We start from the raw sequence: 20,708 nt of genomic DNA, 5'->3' as shown, positions 1-20,708 counted from the left end.
ATCTAAGTATGCACATTTACCATATATTTCATAGTTTTGGACATATATCTTAGGATGTTTGTAGTAACATCTTTCTCCAAATCTGCAATTCCCTCTTTTCAAAAGGTTGCAGATTTTGTCTTTCTTGTCTATTTTTCCTCTTTCCCGTCATTGTATAGATCTGGGTAGAGCCTCTTCAGGGTTTGCTTTTCTGTTGTCATATCGTAATTTATTTCTTCGTAGGTATGCTGCTGTTTATTGCCTCATATGTAGTATCAATGAGTATCTCTGCATCCATACTTTTATCTTGTTCTTTGTTTTCTTTATTTTTTTCTGTCATTTCATTTTTGTTTACTTCTCTTCCGTTTTCCTCTTCTTCTTTTCTTTTTCTTCTTCTCCTCTTCTTCTCTTCTTCTTCATCCTCAACTATTTGTACATTCAATCTTGATTTAATAACATTGTCTATCCATGATAGACATGTTGAACAAAAAGTTCTTGTATCTTTTCTCAAATCTTGTATTACCTCAGCACACTGTGGATGGGTCGGAATGTTGCATGCAGCACATTTTCTGATTAGGTTTTGTGGATTGACTATGCTATACCAAACCTTACACAGTTTGCATGCTTTTGGCATTCTTTTTCCTAATGCATCAATTAGGATATTCACAAGATTCACCTTATTCATTTTCTTTGTCGGAATATGTTGGTTTATGTATATTTTCTTTATGAGTCTCTTGACCACTTGGATTTTATTTGGAACTTCTTCAATTATTTTCAAGATGTTTTCATTAGATTTGTTCCAGTTTGAAGGATTATATCCTTCTAATATATCTATGAATGCTTTTGTATCTTTTTGGTTAGGACTGTTGCTGATTTCATAGATGAGAAATGCCAGTTCCCTTCCTGCTACCTCATCGTATTGCGAATCTGCTAGACACGCCAAATTACGCCACCTCTTCCCGCAGTTGGAACTTACTGCCATCTTGTTCTGATTTATAGTATTTTACACGTTGATAAACTAAAACTTAGAAGACGCTTTATCCTACTATTTTCACACTAATCTTATCACCGATAGTTCACGAACACTTCTAGATATTTCTCAAATTCTAGTCGTATGTTAAACTTGTGATATCTGTTGATTAATCTGACTTCACGCGGGTACGACTCACCAAGCAAGATGGCTACTTACGAGAGAGAGAGAGAGAGAGAGAGAGAGAGAGAGATAGTGTGTGTGTGTGTGTGTGTGCATGGTTGTGAATTCTACATGTATGAGCCCATTTATCTTTAACATAGTGATGGATGTTATAATATAGGAAGTAAGGGAGGCAGTACCATGGAACATATTGTATGCAGATGATATTTTTCTGTGCGCAGAGAACAGGGAAGATCTGGAAATGAAATTGGAAAGATGGAGACAAGTACTGGAGGGCAGAGGAATGAGAATAAGTAGTTCTGAGACTATAATATATGTGTACCACCAATGAGTGGGATGATAGAGAAAGTATTCAGCATGGCGGAGAACAAATGCTGGAACAAATGGAGAGTGGCCTCTGGAGCTCTTTGTGACAAAAAAGTACTGCTGAGGTTAAAACGAAAATTTCACATGACGGTGGTAAGAACAGCAATGCTGTATGGTACGGAAACAGCAAGCATGAGAAAGGCAGAGAAGAGGATGTGGCAGAAATGAAAATGCTTCGGTAGATGTCTGGGGTGACAAGAGAGGATAGGATCAGAAATGACTACATATGGGGGTCGACAAAGGTGGTGGAAGTATCAAAGAAAGTGCAGGAGGGGAGGCTGAGATGGTATGGACACCTGTTGAGGAGAGATGAGGACCACACTGGAAGACATAGTATGGGGATGGAGGTTCAAGGAAGAAGAAGAAGAAGAGGGAGACCAAGAAAGAGATGGAAGGACTGTTGAGAGGAGACTTACATGATAAAGGAATTGATGTGGCAGAAGCGCAGGATAGAAATAGATGGAAACGGCTCATTCGAAACGGCGACCCTATATAAAAATGGGAACCAGCTGGGAAGAAGAAGAAGAAGAAAAAGAAGAAGAATAACGACGATGGTCTCGTCGGCCACTCACACTTTCTGGATATGCTTATCACTACTACACTTCAAAAATAGACGACTTAATGCAAAAGTAAAGATAAAGAACCTCTACTGATGAAGGTTATTTCGAAAGCTTTTACGGCCACCGTTATATAACTCCAAGAAAAAGCTCCAGGTAAAGCAAAGAATGACTAAAATGAAAAGGGGAAGAGAAAAAAGGCAGAGGAAAACGAAAGAGAGAGAATATCAAACCTGGGTACTGATTCTTAATGGAAAAAAATATTTTTTTTATTCTGTTATCCAAATAAAAACTTTGTTAGTAAATAAAATTGCATCGGAGACAAATTCGGTTATACCCTTCCACTTCAACCTCGGCATTTGAAAGCTTCTATAGGCATATATATATATATATATATATTATATATATATATATATATATATTATATATATATATATATATATATATATATACATATATATATATATACATCTATGCCGATGCATTGGATGTGGGTTGGGAAGCTCTACTAGAGACCAAGAGAGTGTTGGGAGTATGGTCTCAGGAGGAAAAGGAGATGCACATGAATGTGAAAGAGCTAAAAGCTACTCACTTAGGTCTCAGGAGGTTTGTGCCAGAGGTGTACAACAGAACAATAGCAGTGCACTCAGACAACACGACTGCACTAGCATACATCAGCAAACAAGGGGGAACGCACTCCTTTTCACTGTGTAAAGCAGCAAGAGATCTCCTGCCGTAGTCCAAGGAGAATCGGACAACAATTGTCACAAGATTTGTGTAAGGGAAATTCAATGTCCTTGCAAATCAGTTGAGCAGGTGGAATTAAGTGATCCCTACGGAGTGGACTCTAGATCAGAGGGTCTGCGTGTCCCTTTGGAGTTTGTGGGGAAAATCTATGATTGATCTTTTTGCGACACACAGAAATTCTCGAGTACCAACATTATTCTTTCCAATACCAGATCTTCTAGTATTGGTGACGAACGCAATGCTACAGGATTGGTCGGACAAAGTTCTTTACGCTTTCCCTCCATTTGGGTTAATAAGGTAGGTACTAAACAAGTTGTTAACACACTGAAATGTGTCCATCATTTTGGTAGCCCAATTCTGGCCAGTAAAAGAGTAGTTTCCAGATCTGATAGAAGACTTCCCATGATTGCTCCCTCAGAAGACAAATTTGCTCAGACAACTGCATTTCAAGAGGTTTCATCAAGGGCTATCCACTCTTTCTCAGACAGGACTCAAACCTTCAGCAGATTGCGTAAAGCAAAAGGATTTTCAAGAAAGGCTGCTAGAGTAATTTCAGAATGTAGACCTAAATTCTCTGCAGCAGTCCACCAAAATAAATGGGCAATCTTCTGCACATGGTGCAAACAAAAAGGTATCTCGTCTTCTAAGACAACTGTGACAAATATTGCAGAATTCTTTTCCTCAGGGATTCCAGAGGCTTATCTGCGTCTACGATCAAGGGTTATAGAGGTTGATTAAATCTTTGAATATGAGTAAAAGAGGAAAAGATTCAGTGGCCTGGAATCTAGATGGGGTGTTAAAGTTGATTTCAGGCCCCCCTTTTGAACCATTGGAAGATGCCTCATTCAGAAACCTGACAAAGAAGATGCTCTTTATAATAGCCTTAGCTGCAGCAAAAGGAGAAAGTGAACTTCAGGTTATGGAGAGGAGAATCAGGTTCTCTGGAGGAGACGCAATGTGTTCACTATCTCTTAATTTTCTCACCAAAAACGAGAATCCTAGTAGACCCTGGCCTCGTTCATTTGTAATTAAGAGTTTGTCACAATTTTTAGGGCCTAAAGAGGAGGAGAGAATCCTGTGCCCAGTGAGAGCTCTGAAGTTCTATTTGAAACGGATGGAGAAGACTAGAGGCCCTTTTAGTAATTTATGCACATCAGTAAAAGAGCCCATTCATCCTCTTTTTAAGAATGCCCTGTCATTCTTCTGAAGAGAAATGATTAGAGAATCCCACTCTCAAACAAGTGAAGGATTTTGACCTGTTCTCAAGGTAAAAGTGCATGAAATAGAGCAATTTCCACTTATTTGGTATTTAAGAAGAACTTTTCCCTGACGGAGATCCTTCAAGCGACCTTCTGGAGATGCAAGTCAGTGTTTGCATCACACTATCTAAAAGAGATAAAAACAGTTTACAGGCAGTTCCCGGTTATTGACCGGGGTTCCACTCTTGGCGGGGTGCTGATAAGCGAAAACCACCGTTAAACTAAACTTGGCAATTTATGGCGCCGATTTTCAGTTAATGGTGCCGATAACCGGTTAATGGCACCTCTGTAAGGTATGTTATGGTGTCATAACACTATTATCAGCCCCTTATGGTGCTGATAACCGAAACTCAGCCCGTTATGGCGCCATAAATTGTCGACTTTATGGCACTAGCCAAGCGCCGGTCTAGTGCCATAAAACTGGATCGCCACTGGCCGAGACCATCGATAACCAGTGACTGCCTGTATCATAGACCCCTTAAATAGAAGGACTAGTATCTTGCACTCTCGGGTTGCGAAACTTGGGTCCCACTATTTTATGACGTAATATGTTCGCTGTATGTAAACAATGATTTGTATGTATGTAAACAATCATTTGAATGTATGTAAACAATGATTTGAATGTATGTAAACATTTTTTACATTTATTCACTTTTAGTGCCGTATGTTAGTCATAAAATGGGCCTATTTAAGGAGTTTATGTTTTAGTCGAAAAAGGAATGTAATCTAGCAACATATTGATAAACTAATTGCCAAAACTGTCTTAGACCATAATTGATATAATTTATTTAATTTTGCTTCAGGGGTTTCTACTAACAACGCACAATGCCTAAGAAGTGTAATGTCTACGGATGTCGAGGAAATTACAGGGATGAACCATACACCAAAGTAGTATCATTTCCAACTGATGAAGTGGAGCGAAACCATTGGATCGATGCTATGCCAAATGAGCGTTCCAGTTTGCTACAGCTGAAGCAGATCTATGCCTGTGCTCATCATTTTGACTGTGAATGGATTACAGTTAAAGGAGGGAAAAGACCAAGTCATCCACCATCCATTTTCCCTGGAGTTTCAAAGTCATGCTTAAAGCAGGTCCCCTCAGCACCCAGAATTACAACTGCTTCAGCAGAGACCCGAGCTGAAAACGAAAGACTCCGAAATGAAGTTGTGGATAAGATCGGCGACTTTTATTCATTTGTAATGACATCCAGGAGCATATCTCAAAGGATTATCGTATTGTTTGTGATAGTGATGATATTTACATTTCTAAAACTGATGCAAAGGGCCGTTCCGTTATCCAATTTCTCCATTTGCAACATGTGAAATCGTCATTTGGGTTTTTGTATCTTAAATGCGTTGAGAAAAATGGAAAGGAAATACCTAACACATACTTTTCTAAAGCTGGTTGTCTGCAAAAGAATAGCCTTCTCAGTAAATGGTCCCAGTTTGATAAAATTATGTCATGCATAACAGAGTATGAGTTCAAAGATGCAGACTATCTGAAAAGTGCAGTACAGGAATTGAGCCATATGAGTTGTTCTGATTCGCCTCATTTTCAGTTTCTTCATTCTCAGTTACAGTTATTACTCACTCATCCAGAAGGCCGTCGCTTTGACAGAAATCTTTATGTTCTTGGTGCCGAACGAAAGTCTGGTTCAGTTGTTTTACCTAGAGTGGAACTGTTGAAAAAACTTCTCTCCTGTAGTCTACATGATAAAAACTTGGAGCAACTTTTTCAAAAACTTAAACCTCAGCAGCGTCTTGTCAACATTCTTTTTGATGAAGTGAAGCTCACAGAAACACTTAGGTACTCAGGTGGTCGTGTTGTTGGTTACGCTCAAAATGGTTCTTGTGATACCGAAGTTCTCGCAACACATGCTTTAGTAATTGAAGTTGTCTGCCATTTTGGTGGCCCTAAATATATACTACGCATTTACCCTGTTGCAAAACTTAATTCAGATCAACTCAAGGAAATTCTGGTAGAAGCTCTAGTAGCGGTTAGCGATGCTGGTGGTACTATAATTTCTTGTGTAGGTGATAATTGCAACACAAACGTTGCAGTTTATGGTAAATTAGGTGGTCCTGGTAAAGCTTTCATAAATGCTATAAATTCTCATGCTTTCCTTGTTTTTGACTATGTTCATTCTTTCAAAAATGTAAGAAATAACTGGATAACCGTTCAGGATAAGGAACTTTCTTTCATAAAAGATGGAAAAACATATGTTGCACGATGGAAGGACATAGGAGCACTGTACGATGAAGACAGGAGAAACAGCATCCGTCTAACCAAGATCACATACACAGCTGTGTACCCAAAGCCTTTGCAGAGGCAAAGCGTGCCTTTTGTTTGTCAAATCTTCAATGACAAAACTGTTGCTGCCCTTTCAACTCTAAAGGATAAACTTGGCATTAGCGAGGGCACCATCATTTTTGTTAAGCTGATCACTGATTGGTTCCACATGATGAATGTGAAAGATCGGTATTCCGGTATTAACATGTGTGATGATTGTCGTCAAACCATGACCAATAATTGCACTACTTTCAAGAAACTTAATGAAAACTTGTGATGTTATAATCCTCTTGTGCATGGTCAGGTGGTCGAGGTCGGACGCAAAAGCTCACAAAGCAAACTGCAGAGGCATTGGTGCTGTCTACAAGAGCCAGCATTGAGGCTGCAGAGTGGCTATTGACTCAGTACAAGTTCACCTATGTGCTACCTGGTGTGTTTGCTGATGAGGCCCTTGAAAAGTTCTTTGGCCAAGCCAGACAACGCAATGGGGGTAATTTCTACATTGACATTGTAGATATCAAGGCAGCTGCAGCAACCAAGAACCTCCATGCATTTTTGAAATACGAGTCTACGCCGCACCAGCCTAATGATGTGCCTTGTACCTCTAACATTTGCATTGATGATTATCACTTTGACATCACTATTGCTGACACTGAAGACCTAGTTCAATCTAATGACAGTATCAAACATAAAATTATTTTTCTAGCTGGATATCTGGAACACAGATTTCGAGGTAATATTTTGAGTGTCGAAACTGAAGATAACGACGACCATCATATTAATTCAGAGTTTCTCACAAACTTATGCAGAGGTGGACTAACTGTACCTCTACTCTCAACAGTGCATTTTGTACACTCAGCCTATAAACTTTTTGATAAGTGCAACTTGCATTGCTGCCGAGCTCATCTCAGCCAAACTTTATCTTGTATCGATAGTCCAATGGTTGCAATTCAAGGAGCATGCCTTACTCTGTCAAACATTTTTTTGAAAGCATTTGTGCTAGACAACAGTGATAAAGAAAGACACCTTGGCTGCTTGAGAAGAAAAGAAAAACTATCTGCTAAAAACTAAACATGTACCTAATGTTATGGAATGTTTTTTCAATGATTTTGTTTCTAGAATAACTATATTGTTTGCCTTAGACATGTTCCTGTTGTTTCTCCAGGCTTAACTGTTTATATATGGATTTTAATTCAGTGACAGGGTAACTTAAGGTGTGTTTTCCATTGCTTTAATTGAGAGAATATACAATATTCTGTATGATTTTGTGTTTTTTATGAGATTTGACCTTTAAATGACCTAGATTTGACCTTTAAATGACCTTCAGATGACATCGTAGGAGGTTAAAAGTATGACAAATGAACTCTTCGCCCTTCAAAACCCCTTAAGACACCAGAATGAAGGTTCTATCATGTATTTGACACAAATTGTGGGTGGGACCCAAGTTCCAACTTGGGACCCAAGTTCCAGATACCGAGCATAGAGGATACCAGTCCTTCTATTTAAGGGGTCTATGGCCTGTATAGTTAATGCAGTGTGTTAGCCCCCTTAGCAGTGACTGGCATGGTTTTGGGGAAGGAAACCAAGGAAGCATTCCTTCCTACCTTTTCACCATGATTTAAGGTTGTGTGTTTTTGGGAGTCTGGGGGTACTTGGTACCAGGATACCATCCACTTGTTTTGGTGAAGGGTTGGAGTCTAGTTTTATGGTATAGGTAACATTGTTGATCTGGTCTTTGTTGGCACTGCGCCTTGGGCTTCAAAGCTCCCACTAAGATAGTAGGCGATATTTTCTTGCAGCAGATGTCTTGCCAGGTAAGGAAACATCAAGCATTTCAGAAATGTGAGCCCCTTTTTTATGATAAAATAAAATTTTACATACTTACCAGGTAATTACAGAATGGGAGACCACCCTCCTCCCCATTCATGTATGATTATTAGTCATAAACAAATTGAAGCACTTGGCAGGACTACCTATAACCAAAACAAAGAGGAATCGCTACTGTGAATTGAGAAGTTTAGCTGCAAGTTCTAGAAACTGTTAGCTATATAATTACTCGGTAAGTATATGTACGGTCAGCCCCCATATTTGCGGTCTCAAGATTCGTGGACTTGCCTATTCGCGGATTTTTCTTTGGAACACTTCTTCCCATTATTCACGGGAAATTCGTCTATTCGCGGGTTTTTCCGATGATAATTATTCACTAATTAGTGTATTTTGTTATTTTCATTACTAAATACATTTTTATGATAAAAATTACTAATTCTCAAATATTAATATAGATTAATAATGTATTGGTAACTTTGATAACATTAAATATTCATATAAAAAAATAGTAATTCTCTCTCTATCACTCTTACAGCGATGGATATTTTTTGTATGATAAATATATTATTTACTAATTTTAAATAGAAAAAATTATGTAAGATAGAAAGAAATCCCAGTCTTCCAGCATCTATCTCTCTTTCTCTCTCTCTTACTGAGAGAAGAGAACTTTTATGTTACACGTACGTATATGTTTATTAATATTTTCAAATAATAATAATAACATGGCTGTAATTACAAAATTCATATGTGATAGTATTTTACCGAAATACAGTAATCTTTCCAGTTCACTCTTTTAAATAAGGTTAACTTTCTCTCTCTCTCTCTCTCACAGAGATGTATGGATTTTGTATGATAAATGATTTACTAATTTTCAAATATCAATATCAATGTAAACAGCAATAATATCGATTCATTAAAGAAAATACTATAGTGAATTATTAAGGTATTAGTTTGTAAATTTAAATAATTATGTAAGAAGAAGGAAATCCCAGTCTTCCAGCGTCTTTCTTTCTAACTCTGAGCAGGTACTAAAGCTGTCAAATATATCAGGTAATCTATCCATTTCACTCTTTTAAATAAAGATAACTCTCTCTCTCTCTCTCTCTCTCTCTCTCTCTCTCTCTCTCTCTCTCTCTCTCTCTCTCTCTGTCTCCACAAGATACGTATGCCATAGCGGTAACTCTGTTTTGGGTGGAAGTGTTAGAAGTTTATGTAAATATATATATATATATATATATATAATATATATATATATATATATATATATATATTAGGTTACTACTACACTATAAAATAATAATTAAAGTACTAATTTTCAACTAATATTACGTTTAATGAGAATAAACAATACAATTTTCTCTCTCTCTCTCTCTCTCTCTCTCTCTCTCTCTCTCTCTCTCTCTTAATTATGTATGGTTATTTGTTTTGCAGTATAAATGAATTGTTTACCTAATAAATAATTTTCCAATATTAATGAGAATAATAAAAGAAATAGTGATTCCCAATCTTACCCAGTCTTTTTATCCACTAAAGAAAGGAGGGCGGGAAGTAAACGACAGTTTGATATAGTACTATCGGTGGTGGGGAGGGAGCTGGAGTCGTAAGGAGTTATTCTCTCTCTCTCTCTCTCTCTCTCTCTCTCTCTCTCTCTCTCTCTCTCCATTGTTAGTGTCGCTGTCTCAGAAATAATTCATAATTTAACTCTTGACCGTCAGATATACGATGTTGCCATTCAATGCTCTCTCTCTCTCTCTCTCTCTCTCTCTCTCTCTCTCTCTCTCTCTCTCTCTGTTATTGGCTGTAAATATATTTTTAATGGTATAATGTTTAAAATGACTTTGAAATTATAATAATATTATAATCTCAGAGATTAATACAGTAATAAGATAGTAATTTAAGGTAACTATTCGGGGGGGGGGGGGGGGGCATTGTTGTCTGGTACGCATCCCTGCGAATACGGGAACAATGCAAAATTTTATTTTATCATAAAAATGTCATTTTTTCTTATCTTAACTAAGTATGCTTTTTGTGATAAAACTATTAAAATACTTAGGTATAAGCATTTTTAGAGTTTTTTTTTGTGTGTGTGTTTTGACTATAAAAATAGGCAGTTCTAAGTTTTAGAGGGGTTTTAAGGGTTTGTTAATTTTAGCTTTTCTTTTTTATTTTCTTTTTTAGGGGGGCGGAACTGGTCACCTACACAGTAGTTTGAAGTGTTACCCGGGAAGATTTGAATTCAAGCGTCTGTATAAGTGGAACTTATAGCTATGTAATTGATAAATACAAAACACTCAACAATGAGACAATTACATCATTTGAATAAAATATTCACTAAAATAAATTTTAAAAATTACCAATATTAGAAGGAACTTTGCAAAAAATGACTGTATTGTTACTAGAAATTGATACTTTTAAACCTGTATACAACAAAATATCCGCAAAATTTAAAAAAGGAAGTAATTCAAGGAAGAATCATTTATGGACGAAATACATATGAGACCTATCTAATAATACTCCCATACAAAAGATATGGAAAAAATGCAGGAAAATAAATGGAACCCATTTTAAACCACCTAGACATGCCATATTAAAAATGGGAAGAGAATACTTGATCCAAAAGAATTAAGTGATATAATAGGAGAAAATGTAGCAAATGTAAGTAGTGATGAAAATTTAGATGAACACTTCCACACAAAGGAAAATAATATAGAATTAATGACAATAAAATTTTAAACAAGAGAAGATATATATATATATATAATATATATATATATATATATATATATATATATATATATATATATATATATATATATATATATATTATAATAGAAAGATTGATATGGAAGAATTGGAATATGCCCTCGCTTACAGCAATAAATATGCTCCTGGAGGTGACAATATTTGTTTTGAGATGATCTGCCACTTAGCACCTTTGGCAAAATCATACTTATCAAAATTTTATAATCATTTATGGCTTCATAATTTATTTTTGGATGAATGGCATCAAGCTATAATAGTTCCTATCCCCAAACCTTAAAATTATCCAAATAATGTTAATGACTACAGACTAATTTCTCTAACAAGTTGCTTATGCAAATTACTGGAAAAAATGGTTAATGCTCGACTAACATGGCACATTCGAGGAAATAAAATTTTTACTCCCACTCAATTTGGGTTACAATGTAACAGGTCTACATTAGATACTCTCTCTAAGACCATATACGCAGAGAATTTGAACGAAAAAAGATAACTGTACCCTTCTTTTTTAACATTGAAAAGGCTTATGATACTACATGGAAGTATCCCATATTAAAAACGTTACAAAACAACAACATCCATGGACATTTACCTAGGTTCATCCAAAACCTTCTGACAAATAGCAGTTTTCAAGTGAAAATTGATGATGCATTGTCCAGAACACTTCCTTTTGAAAATGGTGTTCCACAGGGAAGTGTCCTTTTCAGTGCTCGCGTATTCCATTTACAAACGAGGCACTGGGTTGTTCTTCTGATCTGCAAAGCAGATGTCGTTGGGTAAATACTCTTCATCATTGACTCAGTCTCATCGGCTGTGGTGATATTTTCTTAAGTTTCGTTCAGTTGCTTTTTTCTGATGTAGAGGTTGAGTCGTTGAAACACAGAGTACAAAAATAAGATATATTCTATCTTACATCGTGAAGAGATATAGAGAAGGTTTTGATATGTTTTCAAGTGAAGAGTGCTAGATGAAGTCTGATATACAATTCGGTTTACAAGATCATAGGTAAGCAAACCTTAGCTCAACATACAAACATACACACAGTTGAACATATGAGACAAAAGTCACGTAGCATGGTTTTGTGGGTATAGTTCAACATGGTTTCTCAAGCGAAAGCATTGTTGACGATTCACACAACAATGGATTTGATGACTACAGGTGTCTACAAATTAGGACGCTGATACAACAACGTCAAGCTTTGTCAACATTTCATTAATCATGTTTATCATACTCCTGCAAGTTCCTATATGACCCCTTGGGTCATTGGTTTAATTAACAACATAGTTTTTATTTTTTATATATGGAATGCCACATATATGTAAACACTTACATCCTTAGTGGCACACTATTTGCTTTAGCAATTAGTGATATTAGTAAAGCTTTTCCTACGGGAATTAAAAGGAACCTTTAGGGATGATTTTGCCATACATTACTCAGCATCTCACTTTAAATATGCAATGCACATTATTAAGAAAACTATAATAAAAATAGATGAATGGACATCATCTGTAGGATTTAAATTAGCCATACATAGGTCCCAAACAATCGTGTTGTATAAAGATAAAATGAAAAAATAGATTTAAAAATCAGAAGTCATAGTATACCAATTGAGCAAACTGCAAAATTCTTAGGATTAGTGCTTGATATTCACTTAAACTGTAAAACCCACATAGCATACGTGAAATCAAAATGTAAAGGAACCTTAAATCTAATTAGAAAATTATTAAGTACTACTTGGGGAGTAGATAGACAAACCCTTGTATTGCTATATAAAGCAACAGTACTGTCTATCTTTGATTATGGCAGTGAAATATGCTCAGGAGCCATTAGATCATCACCAACCTCATCTTTAAGCCCCGTACACACTATGTATCATGATGACCACAGTTTTCAATGGATGTGTTGAAAAACAACTTTTTCAACATGAAGCCAAATCACCAATGTGTTGATGGGCCGGAGCCATTTCAAATGTCTATTCAGTGATGCATCATCATTTAGTGTTGAAAAAGTGGTTTTTCAACACATCCATTCAACACTGTGTGCATCATGATACATAGTGTGTACGGGCTTAAAGATGAGGTTGGTGATAATGTAAAGGCTCCTGAGCATATTCTAAGGCCTTCATTGTGAACAGAGTCTAATAATTTCAGCACTGAGTCTGAAGCCGAACTGTATATTTCATTGCCATAATCAAAGATATACAGTACTGTTGCTTTATATAACAATACAAGGGTTTGTCTATCTACTCCCCAAGTAGTACTTAATCATTTTCTAATTAGATTTAAAGCTCCTTAACATTTTGATTTCACATATGTTATGTAGGCTTTACAGTTCAAGTGAATATCAAGTACTAATCCTAAGAATTTTGCAGTTTGCCCAGTTGGTACACTTTGACTTCTGATTTTTAAATGTATTCCTTCATTTTCAGCTCCAGGTTGTATATTTGAACCTTACCATCAAATAATCCTCCCTAAGTACATCCTAGATGGCTTCACAGGTTTCAGAGATGATTAGACCGAGGCTATGTTTTTAAATCTTGGTTGAACATTGGAGACTTGTGTACAATCCTACAGCTGCAAGAAAGCATAGTGTAGCCTCCAGACGAGCTCCTGGTGATATGCTGTCTCGAAAGCTGGTGTCCTGCTGACAAATCTGCGGTTCAATTTTTTCCAGCAATTTATAGAATGCAGGGATTGGCATTCTTGTGTAATTTTCAAAGTCTGTTGGATTTTCGACTTGTAGCTCCAAAAATATTTCAATGAAGCTTCCCTTCAGAGGTTGCTGAGAAAGCCATTGCTTACACCACACAGTTCTGCGTTTCTTCCTCAAAAGTTTCTTTTTTGCAGCACACAGAGCAACTGCACACCTCTATAGTGTCTCTTAGCAAATCACATCATCACCAGGCACCCTGCCGTTATGAAAGCTGAACTGCAACTGAGCAGCTCGTGTGCAAGAACGAGTGAGCAGTGTTGCAGTACAGTTTGGCGGCTAGTAATTTTATTCAACACCACTACTGCATCACGTGGCTGATACATGATGCATAGTGTGTACAGGGCTTTACAGGTTGAATGTGGTGAATTACCTCTCTCTCTCCATAAAGAGTTAGTAACAATGAGGAGTGCCTTAAGAATTCATTGTAGTAATTCACCAACAAAAAAAAGTATTTTCATTAATGGATATATTTATTAACAATTATATGCCACCTTTCCCAATAACAGCTAGAAGACTGTTTGAGTTGCTTAATATAAATGCACAGCTACCTTCAATAGTAAAATTTCTGCCTCCTTGAGATATGAATAAGATAAAAAATTTGCACTTATAATATTTATTAAAAAAAAGTACTAATATACCCCCAGAACACCATAGATAACATACTACAGAACACATACGGATGGATCCAAATCAGAATACGGAGTAGGATATGCTGCAGTGTCCCGGGACAAAACATACCAGTTCTCTCTTTCCAATAATTGTTCTGTATTTACAGCGGAGTTATGAGCAATAACATCAGCCATAAAAATAATCAAAGAACACTCCTTTAATAATTTTGTGATTTATAGTGACTCTAGAAGTGCTATAGAAGCCATTAAAAGTAACAATCCCAAAAATGATATTGTGCAACAGATTAAGTTTTTACTCCATATAAATTATATAATAAGGGACCAAAATATTGAAATATGTTGGATCTCTGCCCATGTAGGAATAAAAGGAAACGAAGAGGCTGATAAACAGTCAAGGAAGCAGTCCACATGATGAGAACAAATGTAAACATCCCTATTGGTGACTGTGTAGCATATATAAAAACAATCATTGTAAATAAATGGCAAGATAAATGGAATGAAAAACCTGAAAGTTATAAACTAAAACAAATATAACCTGACGTTACGAAATGGAGTTCCACATATCAGAGAGAGAGACATACACAAGTAATCCTGACACGTCTACGTATAGGCCACACTCGCCTGGCATAAGGGCACTTGATGAGCAGCCCTCTGGAGTGCTCAGAATGCAAGCTGTTGGTAACTGTCAGACATGTGTTGTGTGATTGTCCAAAGTATGACCAGCAGAGACTGTCAACTTTTAGAAGTAAACCAGTAAAAGAAATTTTGTCTGCTGAATCTTTCACATTTTCAGTGGTTGCGATTTAGACGTTTCTGACGAACTCTGATTTAATTAATAAAATATAAAGACAATTATATAATGAAAATACAAAAAACTCAGAGCAGTTAAGGAATTTTAAATGAAATTCTTAAAAGTTTCTTAACTTATCAATTTTAATACACTTTTTTAGTGTGTATGTATGGAAACATGAGTAAATGTATTTATTGCCTGCGTGTGTTCTTGCATGATAGCCTCTGCCTAAGAGCAATCTTCTATTTAACTTTAATTTATTCTTTATTATACTGAATTACTATTTGGACCCAGTTCATGGCTTTTGGCCTAGACCTGGCATTTTATCTAATCCTTCGAGGCAGTCCTATGAGAGCTGAAAGTTAGCTCAGTGGTCTGGTTAAACTATTTTATAATAATAATTTTGAAAGTCTAAATGATTGCAATTCATCCCATCCTTTGATTCTCCAAGCTTATGAATGGCTTTTTCGAATCTCTTGCAAACACAAATCTATTTCGTTCTGCTGGGTTCCTGTTCATGTGAGGATCAAAAGTAACAGAAATGCTGATAAAGAAGCAAAAAGGGTATGTAATCAAAGATCAGTGGATATCCATGAAGTTATATACATTGACATGAAATCTCCTATCTGAAGCTATTTACGCCACAAATGGCAGGAGCTATGGACATCAAACTTACTTGCCACGAATAAGAAACTGAAGGCAATAAGACCTAATTTGAATTGTTGGCAATCTTTATTTCATAGAGATAGGAGGACTGAAATTGTTTTAACGAGATTGACACAGCTTTATGTTTGAATTAAGTGATGGTGCAGTCTGTGCTCGCTGTGACAGCCCGTTGACAGTTCCTCTCAGGAAATTTGTTTTTTCAGGGAAACAACTTGCTCATATTTCAGGAGATGTTGTTGATGTCAATAACCTTGTAAAATTCTTTAAAAAAATTGATATATGTATATTATAAAATTTGACTTATTTTACCAATATATAATTTGACCTATCACCTACAGTTGTTTGCAGCTACACTTTTATATTTATTTTAATATAAGATAAATTTGAATCATTTAAAATTTTATATTAAAGAAATATTTGGACTTTTATAAATATGGTTTTAAAGTTTATTCCCTTTAGATTATCACCTTCGTTTACATTTCATTAATCATTATTTATTTCATCCTACTACTGCACTGAATGACCAAAATAGGTCTTAGTGCTTGTCCCTAAATTTCGAGTATCCATCCATCCATTTTCCAACATCCCCCGTCGAGTCTTTAAGTGGATACACACCAACTTCCATTTGATTTACGACATGAAGAGTTAGACCTCCGATACTTGACGAGGATTAAAAGTAATGCTAGCAATCCATCAAATAACGGTATTCAACAACTCGATGCTAGCAAATTCAAGCCAAGATCTTCTGTTCCCATTCCAGATCCGGCTCAATGCATCTGTAAATGAAAATTCTATACTGACTCAGAATGTTCACAAATTGGCCCATTCCAAAATTTCACTTTGGCTCATACCAAAAGCTGAATTGTGCTAGAAATATAGTGAAAAAGGACACCCCTAATGAAATATTGAAGTGACTCTTTTTAGAACATGATGAAGTTCATAATAACGACTATAAAATTTATACAGATGGCTCTAAGTCAAGCGAGGGAGTAGCTTAGCAGTGGTCACTGATGATCTTTGTAATGTTGCAAAGCTGCCTCCTGCTGAACAATCTACTATTGTCAAAGCCCTAGATATAGCATATCATTAAACTAAGAAATCTTGTGTTCATAGATTGTAAAAGTGCTAGGGAAAGTCTGAACAATTATAATTCTTCCCATCCTTTAGTACAGAAGGCTTAGGCGTGGCTGTTTCGCATTTCGTATAGGCGTAAAACAGTATGTTTTTGTTGGATTCTTGGAAATGTTGGGATCCCACGTAATGAAGAAGCAGACAGAGAAGCAAAGACTGCCTGTTCCCAAGGAGAAATTGATACAAATATAGTACCCCACTTTGATATGAAAATCTCTATGCTTAATTATATACTAAGCAAGTGGCAGGAGCCTTCTTGTTAATAATAAAAAGTTAAACACTATTAGACCTCAAGTAGGAATTTGGCAATTATCCTATCAAAGCGACAGGAGGACTGAAGTTATTTTAACAAGGTTGAGGATTGGTCACTACCGAATGACACACAGTTTTCTTCTTGATGGTGGTAGTGCTCCAGTATGTGTTCTCTGTAATAGCCCTTTTGACAGTTGAGCACATTCTGGTTCACTGAACCAGGTATGTAAATGAGAGGCGGATGTACCATCTAGATGGTAAAGCTATATCTGAAATTTTAGGAGACAACACTGATATTGGCCCTCCTGAGTTTTTTAAAGCTGGTTGATTTTATAAAAATGTTTTGTAATTTATATAGATATAATTTTTCATGTTTTTTATCTTATTTATGGCAACTTTCAATTCCGTTAGAAATCAGATCTCTTGACTTTACTGTTTTAAACATCAATCATTAGGGTATATATTTTAAACTCGTTATTTATATGATTTCCATTAAACTCATTATTTATCAAATTTCCATTGAACTCATTATTTTTATTTCCATTTTTATTCATTGTCACCATAGCGTTGAATGACTCTATGAGTCCCAAAATCACATATTCCATTCCACATGATGAGAACGAATGTAAACATCCCTCTTAGTGACTGTAGCACGTATAAAAACAATCATTGTAAATAAATGGCAAAATATATGGAATGCAGAACCTGAAAGTAATACACTAGACCAAATAAAACCTGATGTTAAGAGGTGGAGTTCCGCATATCACAGAGACAGGCACGCACAAGTAATCCCCACACATAGGCCACACTCGTCTAACACATGGGCACTTGATGAGCAGCCCACGTGACCCTGCTCCGGAGTGTTCAGAGTGGAAGGTGTTGGTAACTGTCAGACATGTGTTGTGTGAGTGTCCAAAGTATGATCAGCCAACTTTTGGGAGTAAAGCAATAAAAGAAATTTTGTCAGAACCTTTCAAATTTTCAGTGGTTCCAAAAATAAGTATATAATAAAAACACAAGAACCTCAGAGCAATTAATGAATTTTAGATAAAATTTTCAAGTTTCTCAGCTTAATATATTTAGTATACCTTTTTAGTATGGAAACGTGAGTAGGTAAATGTATTTATTGCCTGCTTGTGTTCTTGTATGAAAGTCTTTGCCTGGGTGCAGTCTTTTATTTAATTATAATTTTTTCTTATACTGGTCCCAGTTCTTGGCCTTTGGCCTAGACCTGGCATTTTATCTAATCCTTCGGGGCAGCCCCATGAGAGCTAAAAGTCAGCTCAGTGGTCAGGTTTAACTATTTGTATAATAATAATAATAACGTTTGTTAAGAAATTCACAATTCCGTGAAAACAAATTGTTTAAAAAATATCCACAATTATATATAAAATATATTTCCATGTAAAAATATAAAACAAAGACTTTCGAACACTTGAACGGTGTTCCTCATCAGTGTGACGTTAAAATGTAATGAAGAGGGTAGTTTCCCTCCGAAGAGCATCTAAAAAGGTGGGCGGGGCGAGAAAATAATAACAGCCCATCGTCGATTGTGGATATTTTTTAAACAATAATACGAAGCATTTGCCTCCAAACAGCATCATATAATTTTTTTTTATGTTGAGAAAGCTTATGATATTGCTTGGAGGCATGGCATCCTCAAGACAATTCATGACTGTGGTTTACCAGGAAAACTGCCTCTGTTCACCAAAGAATTCTTGAAATGTATGTATTTTCAAGTTAAAGTGGGCACCACATTATCAGAAAGAAGATGGCAAGAAGAGAGTGTCCCACAAGGGAGTGTGCATAGTATCACATCTTTTGCGTTGGCAATAAATGGTATTGTATCTGTTATACCCAAGGATGTATTGAGTACCCTGTTCGTAGACAGTCTTTCAATATCTGTTGCTGCATCACGAATGTCTGTTGCAGAAAGGAATTACAGTTGACATTAAATAAGATAGTATATTGGGCAAAACAACAAGGATACATAATATCGGCCAGTAAAATTACTGTTATGTATTTGGCCACATTTGAGGAGTACATCCCGACCCAGATCTTTATCTGTATAACCACAGAATACCCTGTGTCGAAGAGGCACTCTTCATAGGCCTCATATTCGACAGAAAACTCAATTGGCTTCCCCATCTGAAACATATTAAAACCAAATACCTCGAAGCTTTAAGTATTCTGAAAATAGTATCAATACCAACTGGGGTGCAGATAGACAGACAATTATAAAACTGCACAAATCTCTTATTATTTCAAAGTTACTTTATGGATATGAAATATATTCTTCTGCATCACCTAATCATCTTGCTATCCTAGATTCAGTGCATCATACTGGTATACGTTTGGCAACGAGTGCCATCCGATCTTCTGCCATCTTAAGTATTGATTGATGAGGGAGAAATCACACTTGAGTTATATCGCCAATCATCAGTTATCAGGTATTAGCTTAAGGTTTAGAGAATCCCCAACTCTAAAGCCTTTGATGCAGCAAATAGAAATTCTTTCAACAACTTCTATGAAAATCATCCATGGATCCCTAAGCCTGTTAGTTTTAGAGTAAAAAAGGTCTTGGGATCAATGAACATGGTAAGAAATCCAGTATGTCCAAGTAACTTACAATTACCCCAACATGAAAATTACCTGTTATTGATTTTTGTAAATATTTTAAAGGTATTAAAGGAGACAAAACAGACACAAAAATTAGAGCATATTTTTAGAACATACTACAGAAAACTCAGGCTCTACATTTGTTTTTACCGATGGCTTCAAAACTGATGTGTCGGGTATGGACTTTTTAGTGATGATTATACCCGATGGGGAGCTCTACCCATCATAACATCGAACTTCACAGCTGTACTGTATGGAATTTTAACAGCATTGGAAGTTATTGCAACCCACTAGAATTCTACTAATTTCATCTTTTGGGATTCCAAAACCGCATTACAGGCACAAGAAATTTTCAATACTAATCATCCATTTACACTGGAAATCTCAGTAGGTTTTCCTACATCAGCGTAAAGGGATTACTATAGCTTTTTGCTGGATCCCAGTACATGTAAATATATATGAAAATGAAAAAGCAGACCAATTGCTGTACCATATAGAGACTTTATTTTCTAATATCTCAAAGTTCATCGCATGATTATGGCAACAGCAATGGAACAAAGTAGGACCAAATAAAATGAAAAAGTGTGCCACACATACACACCCTTGGAAATATGAATCTATGCCTAGGATAATGGAAGTAACGATATGTCGCCTCTGTATAGGACATTGAAGATGGACTCATGGATACTTCATGAGTGGTGAATATCAACCTTACTGTGACGACTGCCTCGTCCCGATGACTATTAATAATTTGCAAGTGGAATGTCCTAGTTATTGGGAACTGAGAGAGCAGCACTTTAAAGACAAAAGAGATAGAGATTGTAATTACAGTTTGGCAAAGATATTGGGTAAAGAAGCACGGTATGATTGTAGTATGTTAGTGAGTCTCTAAAAGAAGTTGGTGTTCTTAAAGAATTAGGTATTTCACTTGTATATATATATATTTATATATATATATATATATATATATA

Source organism: Macrobrachium nipponense, chromosome 23 (genome assembly GCF_015104395.2).
Source record: "Macrobrachium nipponense isolate FS-2020 chromosome 23, ASM1510439v2, whole genome shotgun sequence".
Lineage (NCBI taxonomy): Eukaryota > Metazoa > Arthropoda > Malacostraca > Decapoda > Palaemonidae > Macrobrachium > Macrobrachium nipponense.
Note: the sequence above shows the minus strand (reverse complement) of the source record.